Raw genomic sequence first — 17,326 nt, forward strand, 5'->3', positions numbered from 1 at the left:
CAAAGCTGTGCATTTGAAGTATAAGTGAATACAAACCATTTAGGAAATAATTGGTCTGATCCAGTAGCAGAAGTAGCCATTTTGGCAGCAGGGAAAGAGGTGTTACTCAGGTGATAGCAGACAGTGAGGCTAAGATACAGAATGCAAGATTTCCCCGGTTTTAAATCTGTCAGCATAGGGAAAAGATAAAATTACAAACACAGTCCCAACCTTTTTGATGCTAGTCTTTGCATATCAGTTAAAATAATAATGATAATAAAAAACCGTCTGTCTCATCAGTTAACTAAGTTTAAGCAACTGAGTTAAGAAGGTTATCTTTTTTTTTTTTTACTTTTCAGTTTTATTACTTCTATATCAGGGGTTAGCAAACTATGGCCTAAGGATCAAATCTGGCCTGCTGACTGTTTTTATAAATAGTTTTTCTGGAACATATCCATGCTCAATCACTTACGTATTGTTCACGGCTGCTTTCATTCCATGATGGCAGAGAACTTATGATCTACAAAGCCTAAAATATTTTCACATCTGGTCCTTTGCAGAAGAAGTTTGCTGACTTTGTGAACTGTTGTCACAGGTCAGTCAAGTCCGTAACCAATTATTTGGTTAAAATCCTTAAATGACACACTGATGCTCCTAGGATAAGTCTAAATTTTAAGCATGGTTTAGATGAATCTGTCAATGTTTTATATTGAACCCCAAAGAGATGATTTAATGTAAAACAATTAAGCTTAGTGAATGTTATCTCCTAGAGTTGGTAAATTAAAATAAAATTTGCCTTTGACTTCACATACTTTTCTTTTTTTTAATGTTCACCCTCTAATGATGATTTAAATGAGCAACGAAAAGGATTTAGATCAAGATGGCAGAGTAGGAGGACATGGAACTCCCCTGCCCCCATAAATGGCATCAAAAATTAATCTTCATGTGGAACAATTCTCACTGAAAAATAGCTGGAGACAGCAGAAACATTCTTGTACAACCAAGGCTGTAAGAAAGATCCACATGGAATTTGGTAGGAAGGGATGAGAAGTGAGCAGGCTGAAACCTGTGCCCCTGGGAGGGGACTTAGAAGAGGAAGGCAGTTACATGGGTGGAGATCTGCGCTGGGGAATGAGTGGTTCAAGCCACAGATTTGGCACTCCAGCCCTGGGGTCTGACACTGGGAAGGCAAGTAAGACTAGTCCCCTTAGCTGGTTAGGAAACCAGTGGTACTAACAAGAGAGTTGTCAGAAACTTAGACTCCTCTGGTGAAAAGCACACACACACTTGCTTACTTCTGAAACAAGGTGGAGAAAGCAGATTGAAACTGCACTGAATTCTGGCCAATTTCCTGCAACCACCCTGACATGCGCTGCAGCCTGAGGCAAGTGCCCTCTGCAGCCCTGCTTGCTCCATGGTGCAGTTCCATATCGGGGCAGGGGTTGCAGCAGCTGAAGGGAGTGGCCAGTTGTGAAGGACGAAGCTGGCTTGGACCCAGAATAGGTAGGGCAGGGGTTGCCATTATTGGCATTTGCAGAGGCAGCACATCAGAGGTGGTCTGGAACTCTGACTGGGGCCTTGGCCGCCAAAGCCTGTACCCAGACCCGTGCTCAATGGCCTCTCTAGCTTCACTCGCTCTAGCACTGCTCTCCTCTGGGTTGAGGGTGTCAGTGCTGGCAGTGGGGACAGTGCACACTTGGAGGGCATGGAACCAGCTTGGACGTGACATCAGAGCTTCTGCTCCAGCAACTAGAGACCTGCCCCTGGCCCCAAAAGAGGGTGTTGCCCACTGAGCAGAGAAGAATCCCCAGTTCACACCTGGCTCTGACTCTAGCCCATTCACCTCCAGCTCCACCTCCTACTAAGATGATAACTGCTAGCACACCCTGGGGAAAGATGTGACACATGCTCTTGTCAGATCCAGCTCTCCTGGATTGTAGTGCAATGCATATATTTCATAAGCATGTAAATATTAAAATACACACAGAACTGTATTTTATTAGTATATGCAGACATATGCCATTTTTAAAAGAACATGAAAATGTAAAAATTGCTTTAATAAAATCATAGTAATATTTTACTTTCTGATCAATTACTGATCTACAAAACTGCTTCAGAGCTAATGGAAAATTATACTACATTGTAGGCATATTTACAAATTTGAATATTCCATGGAATACTATATACAAATAAAATAGAATTTTTAAGGTAATATATTTTGATTTATAAATAATTTGCCTATGTGGAGTTTTTTTTGAAGCACAGTACACTATGTGTGTGTGTGTGTGTGTGTGTATGTGCACAAGATACAGAGCATAGCTCAACTACTTGATTAAAGAGAAAATGTTAGTTTGGACATCATGACAACATTACCTTGTGTTTTACATTCCTAATACTGTCATGTTTATTCAAGAAAAACTTAAATTCTTTATAAATGAAAGCCTTTCTGCAAAAGGTTATAGGAAAAATTTTACAGAAGTGTGGAACTGAATGGACGCCAGAAGCACTGTATTACCATTTTTTTCATTCAAAAAACATTTTGTGAATGCCAGTGTGTGCCAGGCATTGTTCTAGTCCCTGATGGTATAGTGATGACCAAAACGTATACAGGCATAGAGCTCATGTTAGGTGGGAACTGGCTTGAGACAGACAGTAAACAACACTCAGACTAACATACTGTAACTCATCATGCAGTAAAACGTTCTTTGCAGACAACTACATTACGTTCATGGATAGAGAATAATGGGTGGTGGGAGAAGATGTTATTGTAGGTAGGTTTTCTGAGAATACTTCTTTGATGAGGAGATATTTGAGCTGAGACCTGAAGGAAGTGAAAGAATGAGCCATACAGTTATGCAGGCAGGAGGAAGAGCAAGTGCAAAGGCCCTCAGGCGGGAATATACCTGGTATGTTGGAAGAATAGTGAGAGGATCATAGTGGCTGGAGTTGGGTAAGTGAGGGGAAGAATGGAAGGTCATGCTTTTGTAGCGTTTCCTAGGAGCCAAATTATGTCAGGCCTTGTTGTCCATAGTATGGAGTTTAAATTTTACTTTGTGTGGTGAGCAGCCTTTGGATAATTTTGAGTGGGGCAGGAAGGAATAAGATACACATTTTGGAAGGATAGGCCTGGATGTTGTGTGGGAGGAGATCTAGATGATGTGTAGACTAGGGTGGAGGAGGGCGAGAGTGGAAACAGGGAGACAAGCAGGATGCTATGGAAATAATTCAAGTAAGAGATAATGGTGGCTGGGACTGGAAGGTGGGGCTGTAGTAGTGGGAAGTCTACGTAGCCAAGTCAATACATCTAATCAAGAAATTGATGTTTTGACTTCCGTTCTGCTACTGCTTCTTAGTATAGGGTTGTTGATCTGAAATCCTTCAGGGAGGAGACATGGGTAGCAGGGAATGATGGGGGCATTACAGTGTCTTCGGCTTTGCTTCTTTTTGACAGTGATAAAACTAGGCTCGTAATCTATTGTGGCTCATTGTATTTACTCCATAAATGTTTTTGAGTGAATCAATGGCTCATGCTCAGCCCATAACCTGATGTTCATCTCCCTTCTAGAACATCTTTCAAATAAATTGGCCTGTGATTGAGTTATAAAATGTCAACTACCTTAATAAGACTGAATTTTTGAATTAGAAAATGAGAGTTCTGTACTATATTGTAGGAAAAAATTGGATCATTGTGGAGACAGATGGTGGAGTTCTCACCTTTTTAAAAAAAAAACACAAACAGGAGCCTTTAGAAGCCTAGTGCTAAAATCACATAAGAATGGAAATTAAGAAAGAAAAGCTGGGATCTGGGAGATTATTTTAAAGCATTTCAGATATTTCTAATTCTATACAATGATAACTGAACTTGTTAATCATCTTCAGTATTGGTTATATACATTTTATAAATGAAGAATCTGATCCTCTCTCGGAAAGGAAAGACAAAACATCTAGCTGCTGGAAACACCCAGCACACATGGAGAAATGAAAATAAACATGAGCAAATGAAATGCAAGTCACTGGATGGAAGATGTGGTTTGACACACCCCCCCTGAAGAGAAGTGTGAATGTCTAACACTGCTGAAAATAGCGTCTATTGGTACTGGAGCAGGTATTTTGTAACAAAAGAGACTACGATGAAAACCAAGACATATCCAGAAAGGAATTTTCAATTTTATTTCACCCCGCAGTCTCATCTTTCTGCCCTCTTGGTCCCCCCGTTTGAATTCTATAACTTGGAGGGGGTCCTATAATTCTTGTGATCCAATGAATGACTCTACCAGAGTTATTTAGAGATTTCCATTCATCTGGTAGTGATGGTGTGATTTCTTTTGGAGAAGGAGGGAGAAAGGAGAGAGATGGGAGTGCCTGTGGAGGAGCCCAGGATAGGGTGTCCTGTCCTAGGAGAGGTGCTTAACAAAAATAGGTGAAGATAAGAAACTGAAAACACACAGGGGCTTGCTTTCAGCTTCAATGCTCTGAACTCTCCTGAAAAGACTTTCCTTATATGTAAGATAGACTATATAATTTATTGTCAAAACAGAGACATTTTTCTGAGCAAGATGAAATGCTGTTAATTATTATGCCCGGACAGTGGTGTAAATCTAACTTTCCTGGGCAAACAGGAATGAATGACCCACCCCTCTCCTCACTAGATTCCCTGCGGCATGAAATCCGCCTCCCAAGATTAACATCTTTATTCTGTCTTGTAGGTATAATTGGGGTTTGATCAGTATTCCCAACCACACAGGCCGTAAGAGCCAGGAACGGGCCAGGGATGCCAAAGAAACCCCATCAGTCTCCTTTTACATTGGATTCTTCTTTGCATCCTATGACTCTTTTGGTGCTCTGTGTTAGTGTGGTAAGCCAGTCAGGGGAGTAGCTTTCCCAGCTTTGGGCTGAGAAGTCTTCTTGCTAGTATGGGTGCTCTGGACTGGGCTTTCGTGACCAAAAGTCCATGAGGCATTAGTGAGTTCAGGGGCATAAGGCAAAAACCCCTGTTCTTTCTGCCATTGTCCTGGGTCCCTGGGCTCATGCAAACCTCAGCAAAAATAATTCTCCAAATGGACCAGTCTAGTTCATCAGGGTCCTGCGCTGAGATTTGAGCTCAAAGTTCCAACTGGTAATCAGCTACTCCTTTTCCCAGCTTGTAATACAATAGATAAATATAAGGGGAGTCCTTCCGTTTTTGCCTTCCTGGTGCTCATAGTTTGATCTTCTGGAATATCCTGCCTTTTACCTGCCTAGAATATGTAGGCAATACCAGACGTTTTTGGAGTTGTTTAACTGGTCTGTATCACTTTCTCAGAAGCCTGTAATTCTCCAACTGGGGACTATTAACAAATATTTCAGAGACAAAGGTAACTCATTTTACTTACTTTCAGACATCAACTTTTTTTTTTTGTTCAGTCAGTTATCTTCGGCTCTGTTTCTTTGCTAGTAGATTGAACAACATTTCTAGCCTTTGGGGAGGACTTTTCTCTCCAAAAGGTCTGTTCCCTCCTGCCTCTCCCCAGTACGTGGCATTGAATTTGCTGTCTGTTCTTTTTTACTTTATTTTTATTTTTCCTTTTAAAAATGTGAAATATATTGCTATAAGGATGTGTAAACATATATGTACCTATATGTAAAGAATGATAATAAAAATCCAGATAATGTTTACCCACTGCCCAAGTCCAAAATAGACTATCACAGATACTTTGGAAATTCTCTGTCTGCCCTTTCCCAAGTCTGTCCCTCTCCTGGGCAAAATTGTGTCTTTTGTGTTAATCGTTGTCTTGCTTTTTAAAACAATTTTAAAAAATCAACTTTGTATTATGTCTCTGTAAGTAATATATTATTTAATTTTACCTTTGTTTAAACTTCCTATAAATAAATGAGAGCTATCAGTTAGCTTTCATTGCAAAACAAACTAGTCCAAAACTTACTGGTTTAAAATAATAGTTATTTGCTCATAAGGTTTTAGGTCAGTAATTTGGGCTGAGTTCAGCTAGCATGGCTCATCTCTGCTTCAAGAAGTGTCAGCTAGGCTTATTCATACATTAGTGATCAGCTGTTTCACAGGGGATCAGCGATGGCCATCTATCTGGTCATTGCACTGGTGGGCTGTCAGTAGGGGTGATAGAGATGACCGAGCCCAAAGGCATTCTTCATGCAGCAAACAAGTTCAGGCTAACTCATTTAATGGTGGTTGTAGGATTCTGAAAACCAGCAAGAGAGCAAGCCCCAGTGTGTAAGCATTTGTGTCATGTTTGCTAATGTTTCCTTGGCCAAAGCAAACTACATGTCCAAACTCTTATTCAAATGGTGGAAGAATAAATTCCACATTTTCATGGGAAAAGCGACAAAATTATAGTGCAGAAGGCCATGTATACTGTGGTTAGAGAAATTTGTGGTCATTTTTTGAAATCTACCATTGTTTGATCTACTAGTTACAGAGAGAATTGTGTTAAACTCTCCCCCATGACTATAGAATTTTCTATTTCTCTTTGTAATTCTGTTAAATTTTGCTTTCTGTATTTTGAGGATACATTATTTTATGCATATGAGTTTAGAGTTTGAATATTTCCCTGGATAATTAAATCTTTATTATTATGAATTAGTAGTGTTACCCTTCCCCTGCTCTTTATTCCTTTTGCTTCTCTGACCTTCCTTTTCATATGAATGCCCACCTGCCTGAAGAACTCCTTGTAAAATTTTCTTAGTGAAGGTTTATGGAAGGTGAATTTATCAGTTTATTAGTCAGGAAATACTTTAACTTCAGCCTTGTTATTTAAAGGTTTTTTTTTGCTGGGTATTGTAGATTGATAATTATTATTTTATTCTCCTTTTTTTGACAAGGGGAGGTAAGCATGTTTGTTTGATTTATTGATTGATTATTTTTAGAGGAGGTACTGGGGATTGAAATTGGGACCTCAGGCATGCGAAGCATACGTCTACCACTTGAGCTATACCTCCTCACTGATGGTTACTTTTTACTCAACACTGAACATGCCATTGCACCGTCTTAGAACTTCTGGGGTTTTTTGTTGTTGTTGAGACTTAGCTGGCAGTCCAATTTGCACTCTCTTGAAGGTCTTTTCTCCCTAACTGCTTTTTACTCTTCCTTACTTGTTTTTGGTGGTGTGTAATTTCAACAAAATAGAAATAGGTATGGCTTTCTTTCTGTTTTGCCTGTATAGGATGCAATGGATTGCTGAATCTGTGGACTGGTGGCTTTCACCACTTGTTAGCAATGATTTTTTCCCCAAATATTTCCTGGGTCCTATCATTTCTCTTCTTTCTTTGTAAAATTTTAATTAGATACATTTTTGACTTGCTCACACTTAGAGTGTCATTCATAATTTAAGCATTTATCTCAACGAATTCTTAGCAGTATAAATCATATCAAAGACTAGTTCCTTAGTGTTCCTCTACTTGAAACATTCACTGTAATCTCCAAAGTCCTTGTATAATCATTTGTTTTTGATTACTCTTTCCCTTTCTGTTCATCTCTGCTCTGTTCTGAAAACTGTGTCTTTGGGACTCACTGTATGTTGGGTAAGTTGATAAAATGGATACTCACTTGTTAATCTTTCAAATCAAGCCTCCACATACTGACATAGTACTGCTTTTTGAAACTAAGGATAATAATGTGTGTGTGTTTGTGTGTGTGAATTATTTACCTATCCAGTTTTTTTCATTAGAGAAAATCCACTCCATCGTGTAGCTAAGGATGTGGAGGAAAAAGGCAGGACAGGAGGGAACAATTAAGATTTCTCTCTCTACCTCTTCAAAGTTCCTCTGTATTAGAGAAGTGACTTACCTGTATGGGAGAGGGGAAAATTTACTTCCATATTAGATGAATTAATTAGAGGGGGTGGCCAAAGCAAGATGACTTTTTGCCAGTTCTTTCTTATTTCTCTGCCAATTTCTTGGAACTACCTGCACTCAAAAACTTCTGTATTTCTGGTCCCATGAAATAAGCAAACCAGATTTTTATTAATTCAGGTGTGGTTTCCTCACCTGTGACTTACTGTTCGAGTTAGGATGGTATAGATACTGAATTCCAGGTCCTGAGCAGAAAGAGGCAGTCTTACTATGGTCTCCAATCTAGCTATTATTACCAGAGAGTTTTAAATAAAGCTGGTAATTTCTTCCTTTTAGCTCAGTTCTGTGTTTTGTTTTGTTTTTTTCCCCTCTGTGGACTAGAAGTCAAGAACTAAAGAGACTGGTATGATTTAGAAATCTTACTTTAGAATCTTCATATATTGTTATAAAAACAAGTACTCATGAGGGATAAAGGCTGGATAATGATTAATTGGTAAAAATATAGTGAAAAACTGAAAAATACTAAAATACAAATAGCAAAATATGACACTTTACTACTATGTAAAAACTAGTGATTGGGAGAAAAATTAATGAAATAGGAAGACAATTAATTAAAATGACTGAATATAATACGCAATTTCTTTTTTAATGAGATACAATTTACATTTAACATTATATTAGCTTCAGGTGCACAACAACATAATGATTCTATTTATATACATACATACACACATATATACATATATATATGGACAGAGAGAGAAATAATTATCATAAATCTAGTTAATATCCATCACCATTTATGGTTAAAAATTTTTTTTATTGTGATGAGAACTTTTAAAATCTGTTCTCTTAGCAACTTTCAAATGGACAATATAGTATTATTAGCTATAGCCACCATGCTATACATTATTACATTATTAGGATTTATTCATTCTGTAACTGGGGGTTTATACTCTTTGACCACCTTCACCCATTTTGCCCACCCTCTAAACCACACTTCTGGCAACCACCAATCTGTTCTGTGTCTATGAGCTTGCTTTGTAATTTTTTTTTAAGTTTCCACATATATCTGATATTATATAGCACTCATCTTTTACTATCTGACTTACTTCTCTTAGCAAAATACCCTCAAGGTCCATCTACATTGCCTCAGTTAGTGGAATTTCCCCCTTTTATGGTTGAGTAATATTTCACTGAATTTATATACCCACTTTTTTTTGGTGTAAAATATTTTAATTGTTTTTGTTTGTTTTTGAGTTTGCTGTTAACTGATTTTGCAGTTTTGATGATTATTCTAAGGCGGGGATCAAATTTATTAGAAGTTCTTACATTCTTGAGATAGCTCTATAAGATTTATTGAAATAACTACCTTCAGTGCTATTTTCAATTTCTCAATTTATCTTCTTGGTAAAAATCTTAAAAGTAGAAGCCTTAAAGCACAGCACACCTCTGCCCTGTGCAGTGGTCACCTGGGCTTACTGTACAAAGCCTTGGCTGCTTTTGAAGCAGTCTCTCTGTTGTCTGACCCTGCTATTCAGAGAACCATCTGCTGTGGATTCTAAGACTGCTCAAATAGTCGAAGCAATCCAGCAGTCCCCCTCCCTACAGACAGCAGGACCACTGTGGATTTTAATGATCTGGGTCCTGCTTGTACTGCACGTGGTAGGGAGTAAAGGGAATAAACACCTTGGGCCACTCTTTGCCTCTTGGCATCTGGAAATTTTCTCCTCACTGTAATTAAAAACTCAAAGTACTCTCCTGCCCAGTTTTGGGAGGCATCTTAAATGTGATAGTTCTCAAGGCAAGCATGCATTGAATTCATACCCAGTGAAAATAATAAGAATGTAATATGCCACAAAGGAAAAAAAAATCTGAAAGTGAATTTACATGCAACTGTATCTTATATTTAATGCACAATGATTTTTCCTCATTTCTGTAAATGGCATAATAACACAAAAATTCTTTGGATAGGTGTTCAAAGAGAGAACTTATCTAACCAGAATCGTAGGCACCTCTCTATGAGGCCTTATGTCTTAGGAAATGATGGAAGTATTGGGTACACCTTCCCCCAAGAGGCTACTGCTTACATTTTAATCAGTATTGTTTCACAGTTTCTAGCTTTCAATCATCCAAATCTCAAAAAGGTAATTTTTTCCTAGGAACAGCTAATGGATGCCTTGGATTATTCACTGGGAGGGAGAAAAAAGAAAAACCTATTCACTTTGAAAGTTGCTTCATTACCATGCCTTGTATTTTTAACATGATCCCTTTCTTGGATAGAAGTGGTTATTACTGTAAGACTGGTTATATACTGGGAGGTAAAAGCAAAATAAGAAAAAAATTCTCTATGGGACAAGTTAAGTTTCTTTGTGGTTGTCTACAAGGCATAAACAGGTGTATTCATACAGCATACAGATTTACAAAATAGGTTGGCAATGAAAATACTTGCAATACCAAAATCTGAAAATATGTGTGTGTAATTTACATACATGTAAAGTACTCAAATATATATATATTAATGCCTTTTCTTCTTCTTGCACATTAAATGATTTGGTCTGTTAGCTATTATTAATTCAGAGGGGCAGATTCTCATCCTGACACCCAGAATATTTTAGAAAAAAGTTGTAAAACGTATAAGGCTAGAAATCCAGTTTTAAGAAATAACTCTCTTATTGTCCAGACTGAAGGCTGATTATAGGGTCATTGTAAAAGGCTGAGAGACATTTTTCCATTCCTGTCCCTCCTGAGGGTCAGTCAAGCATTTGTATTATAGAACCTACGTCAGTATTTTTCCAAGTGTGGTCCTGGAACCACCTGTTTGCAGTTTATCCAGGGCTCTTCCTATAAATTTCTGGGATCCATCCACTCAAAACTTACTAAGACATACACATTAAAAGGCATTTCAAGTGATTCTCATGCCCAGTGTGTTTTGAGAATAATTGACCAAGGGCCCCCTCTCTTCCCTTTTGTATCACCTGCAGGTTTAGGAAGGTAGCCGTTGTTGGGGAAGTCAGGCTCAACAAAGGATGGAGTGAAGTTGCCCCGAGAAGAGAATGACAAGAGAGAGTCTGATGCTTGGAAAGACAAAGAGAATGTCCTGAGGAGGGCTTCGCTGAGCCAGGCTGTGCTGACGGGGAATAGATTCTGTGGATGACAGAGTTTTGCAAAGCTCCCCAGGAGGTAGTGGGCCACTGCTGGGAGCGGCTCATGGGTGCTGAAGGACTATTGCCTGTGGCAGTCTGTGCAGACAGACTCTGGGAGGGGCACTTCTCCAGCTTTCTCTGAGAAGCAGTATCTAACAGATGCCTGATAGTGGCACCAAATAAATCATAAGAAAGGCAATAACCATGGAAAACATAGCAGACCAAAGACCAGACTGACTTTCAACTTCTTGACATCACATAAGGATGTCATGGCATTATAAGCTATTCTCAGCTTTTCCTTCTTTTTTCTTTCTCTGTGAGCATTATGGAAAGCTTCATTTAAGTCCTTGCATATGAATGGGAGCCTTCAGTTTGAATACTGTTTCTAACCAGTTAGGATGTTCTCCTAGAAATAGTGGTGGGTGATGAGTAAGGCAGTCAGGCTATGTGTCCTGGCAGTGACACCAACTGTGTGACTCTGACGTAAGTCACTTAATGTCTCTGTGACCAAGTTTTTCCACCTATAAAGTGGAGATCACATCTTTTTTGTTCCTGTTTAGCAGGGTTATTATGAATGTAAGTTGAGTTTCTCTCCAAGGGTCGAGTGCTTCTGGGAATAAAGGCACATGGACATCAGCAGAGAGGAGAGGAAGGAGAGTCCACGAATAGATGTAGAAACCGTGGGGACTCAAATGGGCACCAGGAGGATGAAGAGTCAGGATCCACTGAAGATGTGGGCTCAGAATATACAGAACTTGCTGGAAAAAGACTGCAAGGTCAACAGCAGCAGGGTCTGGGACTGCAGACACACGGGAGTTGAGGGATCGTAAGTCCCAGGTCTTCTTTGCTTGGCTTAGCTAGGGGCTTTGTCAGTGTCAGCTGTCAGATGAAGATGGGAGCCTCCAGGGATGGAATGACAGGGAGAAATTGAAAAGTTGGAGGTAGGTGATAAGAAGAAAGAGAAGGGAAGAGAGGCAAGAGGGAAGAAAGTAGGTATTTCTGGTAGTCCCATATTTTCTTTTATAAGGGCTATGGAATAAGAGGAAGAGAGTCTGAAGACTCTTTCAGGGAAAGATGTGACTTAAAGAATCTGCTGAATTTTTAGTTATGAAAAGCAGCCTAGCAAGAGAATATGCAGTGGAGAACTGATTATATATTCAATTTGGATGAGCATAAGAAGTATGTTTGTTATAATCCAAATTCTGGAGTCAGGAACAAATGCATTTTCAATCACCAGAGGAGCCAGTTCCAATTTTAATATCCATTGAAGAGAGACAGGACTGAAATCTACAGACCTTTCCTGAAGACTTCATCATCTGTCCCCTAGACTAGTGTAATAGTCTCTCTATTTTTCTCTCCGTGCTGTCAGTCACTTCTGATCATTTATGCTGGGCGCATTGCTGTCAGAATGATCTCAAAACAAAACCAAAATGAAAAAACCGCAAATCTGATCATTGCCTAAAAGTACTCATTACCTATAGAATGAAGTCCAAATTGTTCAATGTAATATTGGTATTTTTGGTCACACGCCAGCCTATGTCTCCAACCTCATCTCCCAACCTCCTTGATTACAGGAAGTTCAGTCTATTACCAACTTTCTGGCCCCACAGGGTTATTGGAAACTTTGAGAACAGATCTGCCCTGGATTCTTCTTGTAGACCAGCAGACCCACCGCCAGATTTTTGGTGCTGCCCGTGGGCCACTGTTTGGTCCTTTCAAGATCACTTTCAGTGATCTCCAAGTAAGTTTTACTTGGATTGTAGCTGCTGTTAAGTCTGAAGCTGGGAAAAGCCTGCAGTGTTACTATACTTGCAGGCTAACAAGTTGACCTGCCATAGTTTTATATCTCTATCTCCACGTCTATCTCTATACGCATAACCATATCTACATCTATATTTATATTTATATCAGCATCATCTATATCTATATATCTATAAATAGGAGATCTCTTTCTCAAAGATCAGCTTGCATCAGTTCTCCAAGCCCATATTCTCCACGGGGTGGCAAGGTGAATGCTGTATGTACCCACACATGCCAGGGTAGGTTTGCACTGTAGGGGAGGCATCCCCAGATTACGAAACTTGTAATTTATATAGGAGTTGCTGGCACACCTGCCCATCTTCCCCTCTTCGAGGATGACTTCGAGGGAAGTGGGAGAGAAAGAAAAGGAGGCAGAGAGAGAGGGTAGGAAGGAGGGGGAGAGAGCGAGAGAAGAAGAGTGTGAGGGAGAGAGAGGGTGGTTGTCATTTTGGAATGTGAATAAATCCTCTCCTCTCTAGGGAGAGGAAGGAAAAGACTTAACCACTGCAGTGTAAACAAGTGGTTCCAGGGAGATAAATCTCTGTTATCTCTCCAGATGTCTCTATCTTTATTTATGGTTGCTCTTCAGTTGTCCTTTGACACAGGTGTCTGTGCTCTTTGCTCAGTAAGTCCTGAGTGCAGAAACATGAAAATACTGGTGGAGCAGTGTCTCCCAACAGCTGTCCTTCCTTGTAATGTTTCATCCCATTACTCTCTTGTTTCCCTGGGTGAAAGGTGAGACAAGGTGATGAACCTCCTTTTAATGGAGGTTTGGGGATAATAGGAAAGAAGCATCACACAGAGAGTCATTTGTAATTGGTTCTAGATGTGGCCACTTTCAGATTTGATAGCATTCTCTGGAGATGCCTTTCAGATAATTTTCTGCCTACGCCACAGGAACCAAATTCCTGAGCCCTTCTTACCTACTCCAAATAAGACTTCCCTGGAGCAGTTTACTGCTTGGAGATCCTGACACTAATGCAGGGTAGTCCACCAATGCAGTAGTTTATAATAGAGAGCCACATCTCCATTTCAGCTAGACATATGATGAAATTCAGTTTACAGATGAGTGAGGAAGGGATTTATGATTCAACAAATGGTTCTGGGACAATTTTTCTTTCTTTTTTTTTGGGGGGGTACAATTTTTCATATAGTAGGAAATGAAAATATATCTTACTTCACACCATAAGCAAAATTTAGTTTAAGGCAAGTTAATCATTTAAGTGTGAAAGGTAAAATATGTTCTTTTTTTGTTAACTGTTTATCAATGAATCTATCTCAATACCAGAATGTGTTTTCTGTCACATAGTTTGAGCTTATTACATCATGTTTGAAAATATGTTTTGAGATTCAGAGGAGATGTTTCTGTGTCTCTAGAGCTCTTTACCAAAAAACCCGATATTGTTTATTATGTTTTTACTGCCTTCATTTATAAATTTGTGATATTTCAAATACAGTTCTATAAGAATTTAAGATGAAAAAGTGTTAGAGATGTGAAAAAGCTTGCAAAAGAAAGTAAATGCAGAAAAAATCAGGGAGATAGAATTATAAAGATTTTTTTTCTCTAAAAAATTTTAAAATTTAAGAAATTTCAGAATGTTTAATAAAATATTTATGAAGGCATGCTACATTGCTCTCCAGCTTTCATAACTCTAAATGATTACTAAATACTCCAAGTTAAGAGTTGGCACTTCATAGGCACTTACTGCATGGATTGAATGAATGAACTTAAAAGAATTTTTGATACCAGAAAATTTAAATTTCTGTTCATCAGGGAATAACACTGCTGTATCTCACGGTTCCAAGGTAGAAAATGAAGGTGATGGGAGCAAGACTAATTAACATTTGATGGTGTTCTATCTAATATGACACCAGATTTAAAGCGACCATAGAACGTTTAGTGGCCATTGGTCATTGTTTTGTCTATTCAAGCTCTTTCCCATGTTTGGGAATCCCTCACCTGGGACAGGGAAAAGTTGGCAAAGACTTTCTCCCTCTAGTGCTGACCACCAGCTTGCTCAGACGGAGCACAGCCAGATGACCCAGGGGACACCGCTCAGCAGCCCTCACGTGGGATGCTACCAGGAGCCAGTGACGTGAGGAGGGAGGCGCAGGACACAGCAGAAGCAGCGGTAGCTGTCAGGTTGGGCTCTTGAATGTCGGAGTACATGCAGCTGGGGAAGTGGCTGCAGCAAAATGAAGTGAGGATGGAACTGGTGCTGGTGGGACGTTCTGTCTCCTGAGGGGAGCCTACTCCCAACCTGCCCGCTTCCAGTCTTGTCCGGGGCCTCCAGAAGACAGTTGCCTCCAGACATTGTCCAAAATTAGTCTATTTTCCAAACTCTGTGTTACTCCCTTTTGAACAATACCTTGTATACCCAGTTTCTTGATGGTTTCTTGTCTTCTCACAGTAAATATATTTCTTCAGTTTTTAGAGTCTTTGCTCCCAGATTTCCTCTGAGAAAGTGCTTGACCTGGAGCACACACACACACACACACACCCCTCCACAAAAACAAGCAATGATACAAAAACTTAGGGCAGCTTCTATTCTTATAGAAAACTAGAAATGTTCATCTCAACAAGCCAACTGTATCTTCAGAGACGTCGCTGTACCAGAAACATCTGTACTCAGGACGGATGCTGTGTCACTGAATGAAGATGTGTTTTTTTCCCCTAGAAAATGAAGAAGCAGTTTGCCTCAAAGGTTAATTCGATTCTCCATCTGTCAGGAGACAGAAGTATTTGTAGTTTTAAAATGGAGTCCCCCTCCACCCCCCACTTAGTTTCTAGCCATAAGCTTAAAAGAAAAAAAAAAGTAGGCTAAGCATTCCTTATAAAAAGGGAAGCAGAAAAGTCTAAGATTAACAGGATTTAAGGTGCATCAAAGGACATGGGGTTAGCATGATAGTTACATGTTGTGTTTTTGTTTTGTATTTTTGGCCAGTCAGGCAGCCCAGCACTCAACCTGTTTGATTCTGATTTTTAAATGATCTTGTTAGGTGAGCCTCAGTGTTAGCAGATCCACTCCTTTCACTGTGGAAGTTGAAAAGGCCAGTTACTCTCTCCCCCGGTGTCTGGCAGGCAGACTGTGTGCACATGGTTTCAACTCCACCATTAGGATGCTCCTGCCTGGGAACCTGGCTCTTGAGAAGGAGCCTAGGAACTGTGAGGTTTTCACTGTGGCTTCAGAAATGGGTGGTCAGGGATCACACCCTGCTGTCAACTTCCAGAACCCTCTTGGCTCCTGTTTACATTTCAAGTCTACTTTTCTACCTTGTGAACCCCTCTATGATTTTTATTAATCACACATATAAATAGGAGATCCAGAGTTCCTTTCTATTGCTTGCAACCAAGGGTGCAGACAGGAGAAAAGGATAATAAGTTTTCTGAGTCATGAGACTGAAAACTCTACAACATTGGTCTTTCTTGAGCTATAACCACGCCAGTAAATGGCACCTCTGTATGCTTTGCCTAAGTTCTTGACCATATAATTTTACTTATTTATCTTGTTTATCTCTCCTAACTTGATGTTAGCACTGTAGATCCATGAACACAGGGGTTGTTTTTTTTTTTGGTATATTTTGTTCACGGCTATATCCTTAACATGTTAGATAGTACCTGGTTTATAATAAGTATCCAATAATTATTTGTTAAGTGGATAAATGGATAAATGAATGAATGAGAAAGGCATATGAAAATAAAGACATCAACTTTATTACAGATAGAAGATTATATCTGAGAATTGAGCAAATGCACGCACTCAGTTGGGGGCCCTTTATACCATGTAGCAGATAGCAGAGTAGGACACGTTCTGCATGGGGAAGACCAGCTGTCAAGAGGAACAGGGAGGAGCAGTGACAATTATGCCAGCTTATCACTCCTAAATCTGCTTCCTGATAATAGGGAAGAGTGAGCACGGGGGGTGGACGGAGCCCAGGAACTTTACGATAGGGAAGCTTGCTCCACAAGGAAAGAAACACCAGGAGCTGAGAAGCAGTGCTGTGGTCATGAGTGATGGTGTCCAAGTTTGCTGCTGTCTAGTGGCTGTTGGATGGAGTTACAAAGATGTGTCATGGTGCTGTTCACATTTAGAATTCGATTAAAATTTGGACTCCAATTACGAAGAAGCTCTTCCTACTAAAATGACTTTAAAACTTTCCTTCTGCCCCAAAGTATGAGCAACAATGACAAAATAGATAAATTGGACTTCATGAAAATGAACACTTTTATGCATGAAAACATTATAAAGAAGGTAAAAAAACCCCAGCTTACAGCATGAGAGAAAATATTTGCAAGTAATATATCTGATAAGGGTCTCGTATTCAGAATATATAAAGAATTTTTATACCTCAACAATAAAAAGACAAAATCCAATTAAAAAGTGAGCAGAGGACTTGAATGGATATTTCTCCAAAGGAGATATACAAATGGCCAAAATCATGGGAAAAGATGCTCAACATCTTTAGTTACTACAGTGAAATACTGCTTCACACCTACTAGGATGATATAATAACAATGTTTAAAAAGGGAAAATAATATATGTTAACAGGATGTGGAGAAACTGGAACCCTTGTGCATTGCTGGTGGCAATACAAAA

This window comes from Vicugna pacos, chromosome 23 (assembly GCF_048564905.1).
Source record: "Vicugna pacos chromosome 23, VicPac4, whole genome shotgun sequence".
NCBI classification, from domain to species: Eukaryota; Metazoa; Chordata; class Mammalia; order Artiodactyla; family Camelidae; genus Vicugna; species Vicugna pacos.